Consider the following 19,329-nt stretch of genomic DNA (forward strand, 5'->3'; position numbering starts at 1 on the left):
TCAGCCGAGTGTCCCCCCCACGCCCCCGCTGTCCCTCCCCCCGCCCCCCTCTGCCCCGAGGGGTGACATCCCCGTATGTTTCCCCGTGCCCCCCCGCCCCTCCACCACGTGCCTGTCCCCGTCCAGCCCCAGGGGTGTCACCCTGCCCTGCGCCCCACCATCCATGTGCTCCGTGGGGTGGCACCCCAGGGTGCTCCTCCAGCCCCCATCCCATGAAGCTTCACCTCGGCAGGTGGCCCCCATCCCTCTGTCCCCCCCGTGGGGTGACCCCAGAGTGTTCCCCACCTCTCTGTCCCCTCTGTGGGGTGCCCATCCTTCTATACCCCCCGCGGGGTGCTCCCCAACATGCGCTCCATCCCTCTGTCCCCCCCGGGGTGCCTCCTTGCATGCACCCCATCCCTCTGTCCCCACTGTGGGGTGTCCCTACGCACGTGCCCACTTGCCTCTGTACCCCCCCCCCCCGCCTTGGGTTGCAGCTGACAGCAGGGCACAGAAGTGAGGGTCACCCCCCGGGTGCCTGGGGTGCAGGGGGGGGACACCCCTGGGTGCAGAGCCCCCCCACCGCGCCTGGGTCCACAGGGAGCTTTGCTTGGCTGCGGGGGTGGGGGACCCCAACTGCAGCCCCCGAGCCTGCCACCCACCACCGGGAGGGACCTTGCCGGTCCCCAGGGTGCATCAGCGGTTGGAATCCCCCTGAACAAACAGCAGATAATCGATGCTACCGATAAGTCCCCCGGAGGGAGGGGATAAATCCCCCTGAGGTTTGGCCCCTGCAGGGGGGACATGCTTGGCCCAGAAGTTTTCTACTCAACTTTTTGATAGGAATTTTTTTTTGTGCTGCTGGGGGGGAGATTTCTTTTTTTTTTTTTTTCCCTTTGAGGGGTGGGCACTGAAAAATTGGAAGTTTAAAAAATTCATTAAACCCCCACTCCTCAGCTGAGAGCAGCCTTCCAGAGACAAACAGCCCAAAAAAAACCCACCACCCCCAATTCCTACAGCCTTTTCGGTTGCCAGCAAAATACCCAAAACCTCCCGAAAGCAGAAACCTGACAAAAATGAAACTGGGTTTGTGTTGCCGTTGATTTTTTTTTTTTTTTCACAGGAATGCGAAATCGCTTCCCACCCCGCTCCCGCCTCAAAATGAAACAAAAAAAATCTAAGATTGGGGGGGGGGGGCGGGGGGGGGCGAGCAGCACGGATGCACTGTTTGTATTTGATCCACGTCTCGTTAATTATGCGCCTTTTGCATATTTAGCGACTGAGATTTTCAAACACGGGTGCTGTGACGATGCTCTGGCTTCCCAAAAATGTCCCTCCTGGGGGGCAGCGATGGTGGGGGGGCACTGCTCTGTCCTCCTGGGCACCCCTTGTGCCCGGTCCCCGGCTGGCATCGCTGCCGGCCCCAGCTCGGCACCCTCAGCTCCTCTGCTCGCCCTCCCCAGTGCTCCTCGCCTGCCTGCCTCTGCCATTCAGCCTCTCGCCCCCAAAAAAAGGCGGCGGAAGAGCCTCGTGCCAGGCGCGCAGGACGCGGGTGGCACTGGTGACGCAGAAGAGGGGACAGCATCCCACCAACATCACACCCCAGTCGACACAGCCCGGCTGCGGTGACGCCGGCGATGCTGCCCAGCATACAACACCTTCTCACCCAGGTGGGCTTCACCCAGGGAGTTTCATTTGCCCTTTTCTTGCTATTTTTAAGGACCCGCGTGCACCCCGATCCCCTGATGCCACCACAAGCTGCAGGGTGCTGATGTCCCCCTTGCAAAGGCAGGGCCCACAGCGGTTGCTCCTGGAGTTTGCCGCCCACCAAAGGTCCTCTCCCGGCTGCAGCGGGATTTCACTGCTCAGCACGTGTGGAAAACTCACGTGAACGAAAATCGCCTTTATTGAGAGCTGAAGTCCTCTAAGAGAGGGGAAACTGAGGCACAGAGCCAAGCAGGGACTTGCTTACAGTGGCGGCAGCAAAGCTGAGGCTCCAGCCCAGTGCTCCCCAGCAAACCTCCAGGCTCCCCAGCATCCTCGAGTTGGTACCCACTGCCCAGCACCCAGTGCCCCAGCCCTGGGGAGGACGTGGTCCCCCAGTGCCCCCAAACTGGCACATCCCCGTGGCATGGGGACAAGGGTGTCCTCCTGGGGACGCAGCCCATGAGCCTCCATCCTGCTACTGGACCCTTATCCCTTGGTGCGCTGGGGGCTGCGGGGGACAGGGGAACAGGTTTGGGGGGCAAAGGGGACGGGGATGGACGGTGAGAGGCGCAAGGATGGAGGGTGAGGGGGACAGGGACGGCAGATGGCAGGGACAGGGATGGAGTGTGAGGGGGCTGGGGATGGAGGATGGCAGGGATGAGTTTGGAGGGCAAATGGGACAGGGATGGAGGATGATGGGCCGGGGACGGAAGGTGAGGGGGACAGCGATGGAGGGCGAGGGGGACAGGGATGGGGAGTGAGGGGGACAGCAATGGAAGGTGAGGGGGACAGCGATGGAGGGTGAGGGGGACAGGGATGGGGAGTGAGGGGGACAGGGATGGAAGGCAAGGGTGGCAGGATAGAGGGCATGGTAGATGGGGGTGGAGGCCACAGGGGACAGGAACGGATGGCAAGGGTGGAAAGCCTGCCTGCAAACAGCAGCGCTGCCTCGGGTCTCTGCCTGCCAGAACCGGTGCCAAAAATTTCCCCACCATGCTGGGCACAAGGGTCCCGTAGTGGGGTCTGTGCTGCCTCCTCCCTGGCCAGGGAGCGAATCCAGGACCTCTGCCCGGCTCCGGGCAGAGGCCGGGAATAACTTGGAGAGGGATACAGCACGTGGAGGTGATGGTGGGCAGCCCGACCCTGCGGCAGTGAGGTGGGGGTCATGCAGGTCCATGGCCCCCCCGGGTGGCAGCAGGGCACTATGGGACAGCAGCTGGAGGGCTGCCAAGGCTGCGTGAGCGGGAGACGCGTCCCGACAGCCTCCGGAGCGCAAACACGCTCCAAAACACCCAACCCAAACCCCCCCAGCCAGGCCGCTGCCATCCAAGTGGGTTACAGAGCTGGCACTTGCTTGTCACCTCCTCCGCACCGGGTGCGGGGTGTCTGCTGGTGGAGGGGACCCAAATCCAGCCAGACGCTGCTCTGGGCGCCCCAGACCTTGGTGACATCCCTGATTTTGGGGAGGGGGCTGGATTCCTTCAGCCCCTGGGATGGGGGAACCTGGTGGGACACAGCACTGGGAAGGTGGATGAGCTCCTCTGGATGCTGTGCCAGGGGACCCCCCCACTCTGTCCCGGCAAGTTGGAGTCAGGCTGGCACAAACCCCTTGTATTTTTAGAAACCAGCTTGCTCCCCTTGGCCCCGACGGTGCCGGCAAGGGGAGCAGCAGCAGCCGGCATTTTTTGGGTGCCAACCTCGGAGAGCATGCCCCCCGTGCCTGGGCTCGGAGTGACCCACCATCACGCTCGGCCGGCTGCCACGGGCTGCCCCGGGGGGTGGGGGGTGGCACGGGGCTCTGCCTGAGCCCAGCCAAGCCCAGGGGACACGGCATCCCCTCGTCCCCGGGGCGGGGGGCCACGGCAGTGCCCACCTTCCCGGCTGCAAAAGCCCCGGTCCCAGGAAGGGGGTGCCCCGAGCAGCACGTCGCCCCCGGCCGGCCCCTGCCGCCGCTAATTGAGGCTCTGTGTTAATTTTTAACCCCAGCCGTCCCCCACGCGGGCTCTGGCCGCAGCGGCTCACGCCGGCCGGGCTCGGCGGGGCGGGGGGGGGGAGACACGGGACCGGCCTCCCCTTCCTGGAAAGGGCTTGGGGGGGGGGTGGGGACACACACACGCACGGGGACACGAGCCCCCGCTGCCCACGGGGTTGCTGCGTGGTTCGTGCCTCTCGCGGGAGCCCAGCCTGGGTCCGGGGGGTTCGGGGAGCGGGACGCGGGTGCGGGGCTGGCCTTTGCAGCGGGGGGGGAGGGCGGGGTGCGGTGCAGCCCGGGCCGTTTGTCCCCCCCGGCTGCTCCGCAAACGGCAGCAGCCGCTGCCCGGGAATGTCCTGGCAGGAGGGACCCGGGCCTCAAAGCAAACAGACGCCGCGGCGGCGGTTGGGAGAAGGGCAGGCAGCCGCCTTCCCCCTGCCCGCTCCCGGCGCGGCGCGGCCGGGGAGCCGGGGGACGCCGAGCATCCCCCCCGCCCGCGGCAGGGAGGCAAGGCGAGACACACCACCCCCCCACCCCCCACCCCCAGATCAGCCCTTTCGGGGGGCCGAGGGGCTGCTCACATGGGTGCCAAGGGACACCCGGCCACCCCGGCACGGAGCCTCTGCCGGGAACAGGACGAGCGGGCGGGACGGGACGGGGGCTGGGGGAGCCGGGGGGGCCGGGGCGGGCCGTGGGCCGGGTGGGCTGCCGGGCGAGCGGGCGTAGCGGCGGGCACGCCTACTTGCCAGGCGGCAGGAGAGCTACGAGGACACTCGAGCTGCAGCCTTTCCAGCTCCGGGGACCCTGGCAGGCATTGGGGGGGGTTGGGGTTTTTGCTGGCTTTTTTTTTTTTTTTTTTGAGCCGGGGATTCGCCTGGAATTCAGACGCCCACATGGTCCAAAATAGCCTCGCTCCAACATCCGGAGCGCCCTGCAAAAGCCATCTGCCTGCGCAGGCAGGACGGGCAGCCGCAGGGCCGGGGCACGTCGGCACGGCTCGGATGCCTTCCTGGTGGCTCCTGCTGCCTACGTCTGCTGCCGGGGGTTTATGGAAGCGCTGCCCAAGCCCTGCCAACGAGAGAGGGACAGGCAAGCGCCGCGATGCAGGGCCAGGCAGGGGACGCTGGGCCTGGGTCACATTAACACGGGAGCTTTCCTAGCGCCTGCGAATTTTTGGCTTGCCCCAAGCTGCTGCTCAGCAGCCAGGTCTGGGAAGACACTAGTGGCATGAAAACACCCGTTCTCAGACCAGGGTGGTTGCCCTTCAGGTAGGAGCTGAAAGGCAGAGCAAGCCAGACTCAGAGGGAAAATTATTCCTGCTCTACTCGTGTCCTCCCATGTTTCATCTACTGGCCAGCGCTGTGTCACCATCTGGAATCCAGCATCAGTCCTGTGGTGGGACAAGGCCCTTCAGCCCCAGCACTTGGGACAAGAGGACATGGTCCCTCCTCACAAGCCCCACTGCAGGGCTGGCTGGGGCTTTTCAAACCGCCTCTGCCTGCAGCAGCCATCCACCCAGACAAGCAAACATCAATGGGTCAGGGCAACCGCGATTTTAGAAAAATACGTTCAAGTTAATGATTTCCCTGGGAAATATCAGAAGTTACTTATGGCAAAAGCTAATGTGGACATGCTTGAGTCAGGAGTCATAGAGAAACCGCTGTGAAAGCTGTGCTGGCCTCCTCCTCGCCAGTATGGCAGCCAGGACATTGCCTTCTGCCCAGCACACCAACCTCCATGCTGCCTGCACCCCAGGTGTTGCCCATACACCTTCCTGGCAGGCAGCCTCAGCAGGCAGGTTTGGGTTCCTGAGGATGGCGATGAGTCTCGTCAGAGCACGCCTGTGCTTTATTGAAGGCCATGGAGAAGCGATGGCCTGGAGCTTGTAGCGTAAGACCTGGTTCATGGCAGCATCCCTCCAGACGCGTTGGTGTACATGGGCCAGCAGCCAGCAATGTCCATGGGCACAGGAGAAGGAGATGATCTCTGGATTGCTTAAGCAGGGGACCATCCCCAGGTTACAGGGAACCCTTTGCACCATGGCAGGGATCATTTTGGGGGAGGTGGCCCACCAGGAGCCCTGGGAGCATAGCCCCTTGCCAGCGAGGACACCAACCTGGAGGGATGCTCTGAAGAAATGAATCTGTTGGGAGCCCCAGAAGCACGGTAACCTCAGAACAGGGTTTAATCCTAAGGGTTTAGGAAAACCCAGGCTCCTCAGGAAAACCCCCATCATCCGTCACATCCCTGCGGAGGCAGGACGGGTCACCCCACTGAGTGCCCAGTCTGCACCCAGTTTGGCAGCAAGAAAGTCTGAGTGAGGCTGAGACAGGCTGGTAGCAAGGGATGCTGTCACCTCCCATGGTCACAAGGCCTCTGAGAAAAGGGACATGAGCCATGCACACCCTTCCTTGCGGAAAGGACTACTCAAATGGTACTTTCTCTGCTTGGGTTGAGCTCCTTTGCCCTGCTCCACCATCTTCCACCTGAGGAACAGTCATTCCCTCTTACACGCTGGAGCAGTGCCCCAAGCCCACCGCACTCCTCTCTGCTCCCATTTACCGCCCATAAAAGACATCAGCAGCAATGTGTGATCGATGCTATTGAAAGAAGCTGACAGATCTGACTCTATGGGTATAGGAAGCTGTCCCCCCTTGATCACCTAAACACCATCCATCATCCAGGCTGATGCCACCGTTACGCCGATCTGCAGCCTGTAATGGATTGGAAGATGTCAAAAGGACCCGCTACCTCCAGATGACTCTTCCTCCAGAAAGGAAGCTTAGGGGCTGAGCGAGAACTGCATGTCTCTCACATCACATCCCTAACTACCTAAGAAACCTCCAACATATTTCTCCTCGCTCCATCTTCAAGGGACCCTTCAACATCAGAGTTCAACTGCAAGGGCAGAACCAAATTCTTGGGCAAGCTGAGACATGCAAGGGTCAATTCAAGGTCTTGTGGGCAGCCACCTGAAAAGCAGGAGCCAGCGCTCACCCACTCTTCTGCTGATGAAGAAGCTGCCTTTTCCCCAGGAAGCTCTCTGTGACCCCACTGGGAACACTGGTCCTTACTGGGAACAGGTCAAATGGGCTCCCGGTGCTCCTGGACAGCTGCTTCTCCCCACCACCCCATCCCGCCTTGCTGCTCCCTTCTGCTGAAGGCTTCCCTGCACTCGCCCACCCCCCACACTCAGGGTGGACCTCTGCAGCTGCCCAGGAATGTCTGGCATGGAAAGCCTCGGTGCGTGGAGAAGAGGTAGGCATGAAGCTCTGACTTGTAGCTCCATTTCTTCCGGGGCAAACACAACCCAAGAAATCACGGCAAAGAGCCAGCCTAGAGTTGGATGGGAACAGACCACCATCTCCTTACCTAGGAAGACCAACTGGACTTGTCAAGAGGAAAGAAATTCATCTACATCTCACACATATGGTCTCATCCTAATGGATATGTATGAGCATAAGGGAAGAAGAATAACCTTCTGGTTAGGCTAAGGGCTTGGCAGTTGAGATTTCGCGATGCTATTCTCAGCGCTGTCCACACCTTGCTCCAAAGCCTTGGAAAACTCTTTATCCATCCTCAGGCCTCACGTTTCCATCTGGAAATGTGGCCGATACCTATTTTGCGCTCGCTATGAAGGAGAGAGGAGGGACATTTGAGATGCGTCTTCCTCTTCGGGCGACTTTTGTTTCAAGTTAAAGAGAGCAGGCAGGAGAGACGGGAAGAATAAAGAGCCACGAGGCTCCGCTGGGAAAGCTCCAGCGCTGCTCCTGGCATCCCAAGGCTGCCTGGAAAACTCAGACCCCGGGTGGAAAGAGGGAAAATGTTCTGTCCTGGCAATCTGGGGCAGCACAACTCATCACCTCTGATAGCCCAGAGCGAGCCGAAGCTATCGGAGATTGGTTTTATCCGTGCGAGCAGCCCCAGATGCTTTCTGGGCTCGATGTGTTCCAGGAGGGATGCACGGATGTGCACTGCCTGAGCCGGGGGGAGCACCTGCGACCACCTGCTGGGCTGCCAGCCAGGCAGGAGGCAACAGGCCAGTGGTGGAAACCCATCGGTTGTCAGCAAACATGCGCCTAGAAGTGTGCCGCTGCCTGCTTGAGGAAGACAGTGCTCGCCACCGGGACCCATGGCAGCCGGTGGTCTTGCCCGAGGTGTTCCAGGGGATGAGGAGCTCCAGGTGCCCTGAGGTGCTCCAGGTGCCCACGGCACGTGGCCAGGCTGGATCTGGAAGATTTCAGTGGCTTCCCAGAGGTGAGCAAGGTGTGTCCCCATCAATTCCCCATTGCTGGGAGACTTGGTGTCTAGCTGTGCCCATGCTGGGCAGCATCACCCACCTCCAGCCCAGCATGGGGGTCCCACCCCTGCTCTGGAGCTCCCAGCCCCATGGTTGCCGCAGACTCACGGGTGGATGAAGGATGTTCCTCCTCATCCTGCCTCCTCCAGCCCCTGTGCTGTCCTGATCTGGTGCTGGCTGGGACCCCGTTCCCCAGATGGATGCCAGCACAGGCTCCCTCCTCCACCTCCACCCTCTCCACCTCCTCCACCTCCTCCTCCCACGGGGCATTTCTGCAGCAGCCCCAGCCCTGCAAGGAGAACGCAGAGCAGCCAGAGAAGCTGTAAATCCTTCCTTGCAGCCCAGGGCTCTGCCAAACTCTCCCTTCCACCCAAATTTATGGAGAAATGGGTCCCTGCCAGCGAAGCGCAGTACAATCGCGAGGTAGAACAAGCGGAGCTCGCCGGCTGCATAAAGGGCTCCTGCAGCCTCCTGGGCTGACAGACCTTCTCTTTCTCTTCCTCAGACTCACCCTCGGTGGCCTGGGGACAGATACATCTCTGCACGGCTGAAGCACCCACGGCACAGCTTGCCTCCTCCCATCCCGCTCCCCTGGGAACCCCAGCCCCTCCCCGGGAGCACCCCAAGCCACAGGTCTGAGCACGACGTCCCAAAGCAACGGAGCCCCGCCACGGACAGGCACAGATGAGCCCAACCACCACCTTGTGCCACCCCCTTCCCCCCTGTGCCCCCCCAGAGCTGGCAGAGCAGGGAGCCCAGATGTAGGTGGGGAAGACAAAGGGTTCGGAGCGGGAGGCGAGAGCCAGAAGCTGAGCGTCACTGGGGATTTCATCACGGTAGCAAAGGTCAGCCACGTGCCAGCCCCTTCCTCCGCTGTCACAGCAGAGGTAGAGCTGACGGTAGACCCGAGTATTTGCATTTCCTGATGGCTGTGTGCTGAAATTTGCAGTCTTAATGGTGCATTAATGCTGGCTCCTGCATTTCATTACTTCTCAGAGCGAGAAAAAGCACAGAGCGAAAATAAAAATTCCCCTCAACTCAGCTGGGTGAGCCTGGCCACTGAGTGCCTGCTCCTGCCAGCCACCATGCACACGGGTGCAGGCTGACCCCCGGCCGTGAGCCACACGTCTGCAGAAATCCTGTCGCAAAACATCATGTCTTTCCTTCGTTTAGCCCCGGGATGCCTTCCCAGGTACAGTGGAGCCTGGAGCCCACACGCTCCTCACCCAGCTGGGCTCCCCCGGGATTCCCCTGCGAACACAGTGATGCTTTGGAGAGGCGACTCCTCAGCCACCTTCCCGTTTCACATCCTGCGCCGCACAGGTCAGGGAATTCAATATACTTTTTGCCCAAATCAAACTTGGCTGCTGCTTCTTTGCTGCAGCCTGGACATGAATTTCTGGGCCTGAGCTAAAGCATAAAGCACTTGGAAACCTGTCTGGGCTGAAAGCTCAGGGAAGAGGGGCAGCCAAGGCTTGCACAGGAGAGCAGGGGGGAGTAAACGTGGTGCAAGTGTGAGTGCTGGAAGTGCCTGAAAGAAGGGATCAGCCAGGGGGAACCTCCTGGATGCTCAGCATGGACCAGAGCGAAGCTTGCCTGCTGGCCGCTGTCTCTGCAACATGGTTTTTGGGGTGAGTTTTGGGGTGGCCTGCACCCTCTGTGTCCCCCCAGGACTTTGCCTCCTGCATGTGTCCAAGCCCGACCCAAGGGCACACCGATGAAGCCCAGGGCACACGGAGGAAAGCATCTGGGCGCCATCACAGCATCTCCTGTGGCCTTCAGCTCTGCAAAGCTCTGTGTCTCTGCCCCCTTCGGCTCTGAGACCCACCATCAGCAGGGTGTGGTACCGCTCCGTCTTCTCCCTTGTTTGAGACTCACGAAGGTCTCAGCCACCAACACCAAGCAAGGGTGGGGGAATGAGGCTGGCTGAACGTAACTCCACAGTCCCCAAAAAACCAACCCCATCCACAGGCACCTCCAGACCCTCCATGAAAGCGGCTGGCCAGAAGTGACCCCCAGCATCTCCATCTGAGCAGCCTCGCACGGTCCCCCCAAGCCAGGGAGGACCATTTGCAACCCCCAGGGCATCTGGAGTGCATCCCTTGGGGTCCCTTCCTCCAGCCGCCCCCACCGCCGGATGACTTTCCCAATGCCCAGCCTGAAATTCCCACTTGCTCTCACGAACCTGGTTTCCATCTGCACGGCCAGCCGGCAGCCCCCTCCTGCCCGGGCAGGCCTGCCCTGCCTTTCCTGGCCATAAAAACAACGGGGCAGTGGAAATATTTCGGAAACACCTTTTACAGTTCTCTAGACAGAGCTGCAGTTAACCCCTGAAGGAGCTGGCTGCCATCAGGAAAAACAATTTCATTTCAGCCAAATTTTTTCACAGGAAAAGGCTGATTTTAGTGCCATTTTTAACACGGATGACTTCAGCATCATTCCCTTGGACTCTGCCATCTTTTCCTGTTCTCACATACTGCAACAACCAGGTGCTCTGGCATTATCTGGATCAAACGTTTTCCCTTGCTCCACATTCAGCAATTTCAGTTCCTCAGGGTTTCTCCGTCGAACCACCCTGCTTTGCTGGACCGTGGTGCTGTTCCGTCACGGCTCAGGTTCAGGAGCCCTGCTGAAACCCGGCCCCTGCCACTGCCCTCCAGCTATTTTCAAAGGCACCTACAGAGCATTAGGTCACAGGGACTAAAATAGCAGATTCCGGTCCAAATCGGGGTGATGAGCACATTTTGTCCAGCCCTTGCCCAGGTCCCAAGTGCCCAAGCTCCTTGTCCCCAGCCTCCCAGCCAGGAGCACTGTCACAGCTCGTAGTAGGCACACCAGCCATCCCATGGGTGCCCGTGCCACCCGACCGTGGGCTAGCTCATGAAACCTCTTGCTTTCCAAGAGCACTTCTTCCCCACTTCAGACCTACTTGAAAAGTCCAGAGCCTGGCCAGGATGTGACCCTCCACAGACAACTGGGGACCTTCACCCGTGTCCAGGCACAGCGGGATGAGAGGGACACAGCCCTCCACACTGGGGGAAGCAGGAAGGTTTGTGGCTCAGACACCCCTGGGGAGGTCCTAGGGTCCTTTTGCTCTGCACGAACCACACAGATTGTGATGTCTGAGAGGGGCGAACCCGGCAAGCTCGGCCCATCGCAGCTCCTCACGTTGCTCAGGCACCAGCGGCGCTGACCTCCAGCACGTCCCAGCCCCCTCAGCCGCTCCTGGAGACGGCAGCTCCAGGACGTGACATTCCCTTCATTTTAGCTTCACACATGGGCAGTTCTCAGCAAGCGCTTTGCTCTGCCCGCAGCAAAGGCCAAACTCTTGCACCACCTGGCACGTAAGCCGGGACGGGGGCAAAGCCGGGCTGAGCACACACGTCCCTCAAGCAGCCAGGAAAAGGGACACCCCGTCCCCAGCACCCAGTTTGAGCCCACCAGCAAGGTTCCCAGGAAGGGACAAACGCTGCCTAGAGGTAGAAACCAGGTTCTTTCAAGCAGTGCCCTGGGTCTGGGGTCAGATTTATGGGTCCCAGAGCAGCCGGGTCCTTATCCCAGGAGCAGCGCTTTGGTGCTGCTTTGGCCACTGCATGCTCCTGGGCCAGTCTGGGGATGGGTACAGGGACCGTCCCAGCAAGGACGCCATCTACACGTGGCACCAGCAGGTTGTACAAGCTGCCCCGAGCTCTCCAGGCACAAATGACCTCCTGGAAGGGGACCGCCATGTGTCCTAGCAGATGCTCCGTGAAGATCTGCCTGCTGACACTCGCTCCAGTTCATGGATGATCCCAAATACCCATCTCAAACATGGTCCTGAGGAGGACATCACCTCCATTCCCTGCTCCCCCTGGCTGGACCATCTCACTGTGCTCAGGTTGGTGCCCTGCGAAACTTTCCTCTAACCACTCCCTCCTTCCTGAGGGCTCAGCATCCTCAATGGGTGCTTCAGAGGCAATCAAAATTGCTATTTTTTGCCTCTGGGAAAATTCAGCAGCAATTCAGACAAGAGCCTGGGATTCAGGCCATCTGCATTTGACATCAGTTACCACCCATGTCACACATGGCTTGACTGAGTCCTTAAATCATCCCGTGCCTCAGTTTTCCCCTTTATAAAACACAGAGGCTGTTCCTTTAGTTGTCCTACTCTTTAACCTCCCTTTGCAAACCCTCCAGGGCAGAGGCTGCCTCTCATCGTGGGGACTGGCAGCACCCTGGCTGCAGAAATGAAACCTGCGGGCATCTCGCTGTAACGGGCAATCTGTCTGCACTTGGGAAATGGTCCTACCCTCACCCAGAGTGAGGGCTGGTCTTCCCTCGTTCAATTACTTGGCACGGCAATTTGCTTTTCCCCTTTTAAAAACACACGGACTGTGGTTTTCTGGCCGCTGAGGGGTTGCCTAAGTGCCCTGATCTGGGAAAGGGGCTCAGTGAGGAGGCAAGGGATGGAGGGTGTGTTCCCCAGGGCTCGGCTGTCCCAGGAAGGAGCAGACAAGGTGCCAATAGCCAGGCTGGGGTTGCGGGGGTGGCAGGTCCCCAGAGGGTCTGGTGGGACTGGTGGCCTTTGGAGAGGTAGGGCTATCCCCTGGCATCCCAGTCGCTCCTGGAACCAGGAGAGGATTTGCAAGGACTGAGTCGCTCCAGCCCTTCAAAAAAACAGCATTTCCCTCAGCACATCTGTGCCTTTTTAAACGGCAGGGCCAGATGATGTGAGGACAGTCTCCACAGCCCTCACGAATGCTGCTTCCAGTTTCATTTCCCTCCATTTCCTCTCCAGTCTCGGCTGAAAACCATGTCCTCCTACCTTTCCCGTTGCCCCTTCCAGTTCTCACAGCTCATGGAGCCCCGACCCACAGTCCCTTGGTGAGCCCCTACAGCAAGGGCAGAGAAGACCATGGATGCTCGAGGTTCATGAGAGCTGGCTGAGGGTGCTCACCCTGCTCAGCTTCCCAAGGGACACCAGACATGCAAGGACCTCCATGCCCAAGAGAGCATCTCCCATCTCTGCCCCTGCACCTGTACGAGGCGAGGGGGAGATGTGGGGCTCCTCATTACTGCCAGCAACCCCCATCAGGGTCCCAGGGGAGGACGCCCAAATGAGCGGTGTGGACTTTGCATTCTGTAGCCAGGCTCACTGCTAGCTCCAGGCTCAGATGCCCTGGCCCCATTTGTGTTGGACCTCAGGTCACCCCCACAAAATTGCCCCCGCCTCTGGAAAGGGCAAAGGTCTGAACTCCAGCTGAAGCACAGGGAGGTTTGGTGTGTCCTGATGGGATGTGTCTGGGAAGATGGGAAACCATCCACCCTCCCTGAAGCTGGGAACAAAGTGGAGAACCACCCCCTAAATGTGGTGAAGCCGGGATCTCTCCTCCCATTGCTCATGGTCTGGGACCTGGAGCCCCGACAGGGAGGGATCAGGAGGTTTCGATGGCAAGGGACTGCCCTGCGGCAAAGCCTTCCTTTCCCAGGATCAAAGCTCCCAGGGCACCAGTGGCTTGTCTCCACCATGAGGACATCCTGGCTGAGTAGAGGGAGGCAGAGGCAGAGGCAGAGCCCCCTGTACCCCGTGGAACAGGGATGGAGGAACCGGCAGAGTTGCCATGGAGATTTTCTCCCTAGCAGATGCTCTGGGCAGGTGCAAGAAGAGGCTCTGCCCCCCTCGCTGTGCGGCACAATGCCAGCCGGATCCTGCAGAAACAGGAAGCCTCTGCAACCGCCCGCCTGCCAGCCCAACAGCCACCACCACTGCCACCACCACCACCGGCCTCCTGGCGAGCAGGCGGGGGCAGCCGGGCCCCCCGCCAGCGCCAGTGCAGGGAAACTGAGTCACCTCCCAAAGCTACCCCGAGGTCCTGGCTTCACCTCCCCTGGCCCCGGCCACATGTGATGACGGCACGTTGGGGGTGCTCCAACCCAGCGATGAGACCCACCGCCCCCCTCACTGCCTGCTTTGGCTGGCACCCATTGCCTTCTCGCTGGGAAGACTGGTTGCAGGCAGCACTTACCCAAGACACTATATGATCTATAGGGGCCCTGCCGGGGTGCTGGCATGATCCTACATGGGCAGTCAACCTGAGCCAGCCCCTCCAGCCTGCCCAGGGGCGGAGGGGCACTCCTGGCCTCGGGACATGCCAGCAGGAGCTGGGTGGTGCCAGCCCCGGGTTGAGGTCCATCCGTGGGGAGAGGTGCCCCACAGCTCCGAACGCAGCCTGGGAGCCCCCAGCTTCCCACTTTTCCTGCTGCTCTCAACACTTTTCCCTCTCCCGGTCCCTCCTGCTACTCGCTGCTCCTTAAAACCATCCTCTGAAGTTCTCAGTGCTGTGGCATTAGATACTTAAAAATCCTCTTTTCCTGGCTTTTTCATAAAGGATGCCTCGAAAAACGCATCTCCGTCCCTCTTAACATACGGTCAAAGAGCAGCTCCTCTGGCGGGACCTTTATTAGGAGCTTATTTCAAATCAGGCTCTGGCCAGCCTTGTTTTTCAACTGTTTGCATTCTAAAGCGGTTGAGGCGAGCAGCGGACGGGTTTCGAAAGCGTTACCCACACAATCAAAAGCTGCTCTATTAAGTCGGCGGCGAGCGTTTCCGTGGTAAGCAAAAGTCGCCGGTTTGTGTACCTAGCGCAAAGGCTGCGTTTCAAAACATGCCCGGGTCGCTCTCCCGCTTACGCCGAGAACTGAGGAGGAGATAATGGAGGCAGTGTTTGGACATATTTCGGCGCTATCACGGAAATAACGCAAGCCGGCAATCCTCCTGCAGCTGCACGACGGCCACAGCACCCTCCTGGTGCCACGGGCACTTGGGGGGGAATGCAGGCCTGGCCGTGCTGCGGAGGTTGCTGGGATAAAGCTGGGTGAAGCTGTGGGTCGGTGCCCTTCCCAAAATCCCAAAGGCATTAAGGGTGGTGGGGTACTGCTGCACCCATCCTGGCAGCCCGGGGACAGCACCCAGTTAACCATGGGCACCCTTGGGACAGGCTCTCAGGGTGGCAGGGCTGGGCGGTTGTAGGAGTAGTCCCTCGCGGGTGCTAAGGGGACAGAGCTGCAGTGTCGGTGTCCTGGGGAGCACAGGTGCACCTTCCGGGGGGTCTGCTGGCACGGGGAGCAAGTGTGAAGGGCAGTAGGGTGCAGGGTGCAGCCTGGCACAGTGGCACCCTGGGTAGCAGGGTGGGGTGCTGGGTTGGGACTGGGGGAAGAGTGGGATGGTGCAGACTGGGAGCAGTGGTGTAGGGTGTTGGGTGATGCTGCAGGATGGTGGTGTGGTGCAGGGTGGCAGTGCAGTACCCGGTGCAGCAGTGCCCACTGTCATGTCCACTGCAGTGCAGTGCTCAGTGGAGCGCAGTGGTTATGCCCGGCGTGGTTACGCCTGGTGCGGTGCAGCCTGGCGCAGTGCTGCCGTGGTGATGCCCAGTGCAGTGCCCGGTGCCACAGTGCCCAGCGTGGTGCCCAGTGTGGCAGTGCCCAGTGCGGTGTCCGGCACAGCACTACCCAGCACAGTGCCCAGTACAGCGCTGCCCAGTTTGGTGCTGGTGTGGTGCTGCCTGGCACTGTGCCTGGTTCAGTGCCCGGTTTGGTGCCTGGTGTGGCAGTACCCAGTTTGGTGCTGCCAGGGTGCTGCCCAGCACGGCACCCAGTTATGTTTTGTGCCCAGCACTGTGCTGGTTGTCTGGTTCGGTGCCTGGTGTGGCGCTGCCCAGTTCGGTGCTGGCATGGTTCTGCCTGATGCAGTGCTTCGTTCAGTGCCTGGTTTCGTTCCTGGCATGACACTGCCCGGCCCAATGCCCGATTCAGTGCCTGCTTCAGCAGCACCTGGTTCGGTGCTCAGCCCGGTGCCCGGTGCTGTGCCCGGTGCAGCAGTGCCCAGCCCAGTGCCCAGTCCTTTGCCCGGTCCAGTACCCGGCTCAGTGCCCGCTGCAGTGGTGCCCGGTGTGGTGCCGGGTTCTGCGCCCGGTCCGGTGCCTGGTGTGGCGCCCGGTTGTTTGCCCGGTCCGGTGCCCGCTTCGCTGCCGGGTCCAGTGCCCGGTCCGGTGCCCGGTCCGGCGCTCGGTTCTGTGCTCGGTTCAGTTCCCGGTTCTGTGCTCGGTTCAGTGCCCGGTCCGGTGCCGAGTTCGGTGCCTGGTCCGGCGCCCGGTTGTTTGCCCGGTGCGTGGCGGCGCTGCCGGCCCGGCAGTGCGGCTCCGCGGCGCGGCGCGGTCCAGGCCGGCTCTTCGGGGCAGCGCGGCGCGGGCGGCGCGCCAGGCGGGGTGTGCGGTGCCACCGGCGGGGCTCCCCGGGCCGCCGCCGCCGCCGCCTGACATTGGCTGGAAAGTGGAGCAGCGCGGCGGGGACGGTCGATGCGGATCGATCGCGGCGCGGGCGGCACCGCGGCACGGCACGGCACGGCACCCGGCACCCCGGTCCCCCCCGGTCCCCCGCTCTCGGTTCCTCCCCACCGCGGTGTCCCCGCTCGGCATCGCCCCGCAGCCCCGCTGGTGGCTCCCCGGGGCGCGTCCGCCCGCCCGCCCGCATCCTTCCCCCGGCGCCCCCGCGGAAGGGGCCGCGCTGAGGACGCGGCGGGCAGCGGCGGGCAGCGGGAAGCCGCCCCGGGGGGATGCGCCCCCCCCCGGGACCGGGCAGGGGATGAACGCCAGAGCCCAGCGCCGGGGAGGTCCTGCCAGGCTGGAGGGGACCCGCTTGGGGGGGGGGGGGGGCGCGGAATGGGGGGACACGGGCCCCCGGGACTCCGGGAGCCGGCAGCGAGTTTTGCTGCGGTGACGGTGTCCTGTCACCGGGTCCTCGGTGCCCAGCGGGGATGGGATCAGCCCCGTACCCCAAACCCAGCCTGAGCCACCCCCCTGCCCTCCCAGGTCCTCCCTCCTGCAGAAGGCACCAGCTGGGATATTTCGCTTGGGGTCTCTCCCTCCCCCAGTTCACGGAGCCGTTTCAGGCACGGCAGCAGGATCCGACCGTCCCGCTGGTCCCGTTCCACCGCCCTGGGCCTTGCAGCTCCTCGCAGGTGTCTCCACCACCGAGTGCAAAGAGCTCCACGACCAGCCACCGGCACTGGGACGAGGACTGGAGCAGTTGTGCCCATGCAGACCCCCACACTCGCCCCATGCCTGCCAGCTCTGAGCATCTGCCATCCCCGGAGCTGGCAAGGGCTTTGCTCCGGCTGCTGCTTTCAGGCTGCTGCACAAGGGGACGTTGCCCAAAGTTTCCTTCCTGGCGGCAGGGAAACCTTTTTTAATATGGGAAACCAAAGAAACTGGCTTGCAGTGCACATGCGTCGCAGCCAGCGCAGCCCAGCTCACCGCTTGCAGCGGCCCGGGAGCGATGGCTGTGCCTCTGCCTTTTATCTTCCCCAGCCAGTGCCGGCAACACTGTGGTGATGTAAAACGATGGTGTCGGACATCGCAGCAGCATCTCCTTATCTTCTTTGGGGTGGGGGGGATACACCAAAATCACATGGTGCAGGATGATGGCTGTCCCCCAATGCTGGAGCTGGGAGAGCTACTTTTTCCAAGGGTGCCTTTAATTAATGGCAGAAGGAGCTGGCGGGGGGGCTTGGAGGCTTTAGGAAGGGTTTTAGCCCCGGAGGTAGCAGTTCCCCGCAGACACCCCCTGCCCTGTGCAGGCAGCCCCTGGCCGCTGCCTGATCCAAAGTCACTGGGTGACAGCGGGACCAAAGTTTTGCCAGGTTTTGCTCTTGTTTGACAGTGATTTTAATAATAATGCTGTAGGATCCTCTTGCAGCAGGCACCCCGGGGGAGACTGATCATCTGCTGGACTGCGGGGGGGCAGGGGGGCATTTAAAATCAGGGGCCTGAAAAGACTTGGTGAGAAAGAAAAAGAAAAATCTACTGAATAAAATGGTAAATTGTGCTCCTGGGTTTGGTGTCCTTCGCTTTTTGCCCCTGTGGCACTAACAGGCAGGCTGGGGAGGAGGTCACGCCGTATCTACGGCGCTTTGCATCAGGGAAGGCACAGGCCCATCTTTCCCCCTTTCTTTTTTTTTTCAAAAAAAAAAAAAAAAGGAAAAAGATCCCTTTATTTGGCAACTCCTGCATGAATCAAGTTAGAATTTCACAGCTATTTAACACCTGGTTACAGCTTTTGCGGCAGAACCGATGATACTCCATGCTCGGCACTGGCTTCGCATCACAGGATCTCGCCCCTTCCTGCAGGCGGGGACAAGCCTTACTTATTTCTCCTTTATTAGGCAGGGATGTAAGGCGGGAGGTGCTTTGCGTGACTTTGGCGAGGGGTTTCCCCTGCCTCTGCCTGGCGGGGTGAAGCTCCAGCTCTCCCCCCAGCTCGCACCCAGCACCGCCGCTAGCCCCGTCCAGCTGCCATTACGGTTGGGTGGGAATCGACTCAAGTCCTTAAACCCCAAGAGTTAATCAAAGTGCTTTGAATATGTAAATGCTGAGTATTGTTTATCATTGCCTAGAGCTGATACAGCAGTTTTCCTGCTCAAAGCCCGTTCAGATGGTAGCTCATGAAAATTCACAACAGCCTCGCAAATAGGTGATGGGTATTATTACCCCCCGTCTTCCAAATGAGCAAATGGAGGAAGAGCCATCGAGTGATGTTCCCTGTGGCAGCAGGAATCAGTGACGGAGGCCAGCGCGGTGCTCGGGAGGAGATTGTGGGCTGCCCCGCCGGGTGTAAATCAGCGCTCTCCCCTCCACCGCTTGCCTCATTTCCTCCGGCCGAACATTTGTCCCTCGCTGCCCAGCCTCCAGACGGCGTTTGGTAATGCAGCCAGCGATGGCTGGGTGTGACGCTCGCTTAAATATACACACTGCCGGCTCTGGGCAGATAAATCTGTGCAGGCAAAATGCAATTTTCCATGAGGCTCTTCTGCAAGGCCTCCAGCAACAAGCACTCTATAAATTAATAAAACAACGTGCTTGACCAGGAACATATAGCGTATGCAGGGGTCCGGAGGAGCAAGGGCAAGCGAGAGGACCGCATGGCCTGCAGGGAGCCCGGTGCCTGTGGAGGTGGATCACCAAGTTGGTCTTGGCAGGGCTCCCCGAGCACCTGCATCCTCGGCAGGCAGGGCAGGGGCTGGCTCTCTGCCCTCACCCTGGCAGTGGGCTGGCTGGGGTGGGGGAAAGAATGGACACACACACACAACCCCCCCCTCAATCACTCATGTCCCCCCAGTAAGGCCATTGGTCCCTGCAGAGGGGACTGTGAGGATGGAGACCTCGGCTCACTTCAAACCCATCCATTTCACCCGGGTCGATCCCACGGTGCTTCCCACCAGGTTCCTGTGGGTCGACCTGTTGACGCCAACGCCTGGAAGAGCTTTTGCTGTCACTCCGAGCTGGATGCCTCTATGGCTGAGAAGATGCCCCAGTTTTGGGTTCCCTTTGTGCAGGGC

At 60.7% G+C, this 19,329-nt stretch overlaps 1 protein-coding gene across 1 annotated transcript in view; it reads left to right on the top strand.

The window, feature by feature from the left end:
- The window catches only part of IK (IK cytokine), a 143,764-nt gene that overhangs the window by 852 nt on the left and 123,583 nt on the right, over nucleotides 1-19,329 (top strand). The gene's annotated exons all lie outside the window — the stretch shown is intronic.

Source organism: Balearica regulorum, chromosome 14 (assembly GCF_011004875.1).
Source record: "Balearica regulorum gibbericeps isolate bBalReg1 chromosome 14, bBalReg1.pri, whole genome shotgun sequence".
Lineage (NCBI taxonomy): Eukaryota > Metazoa > Chordata > Aves > Gruiformes > Gruidae > Balearica > Balearica regulorum.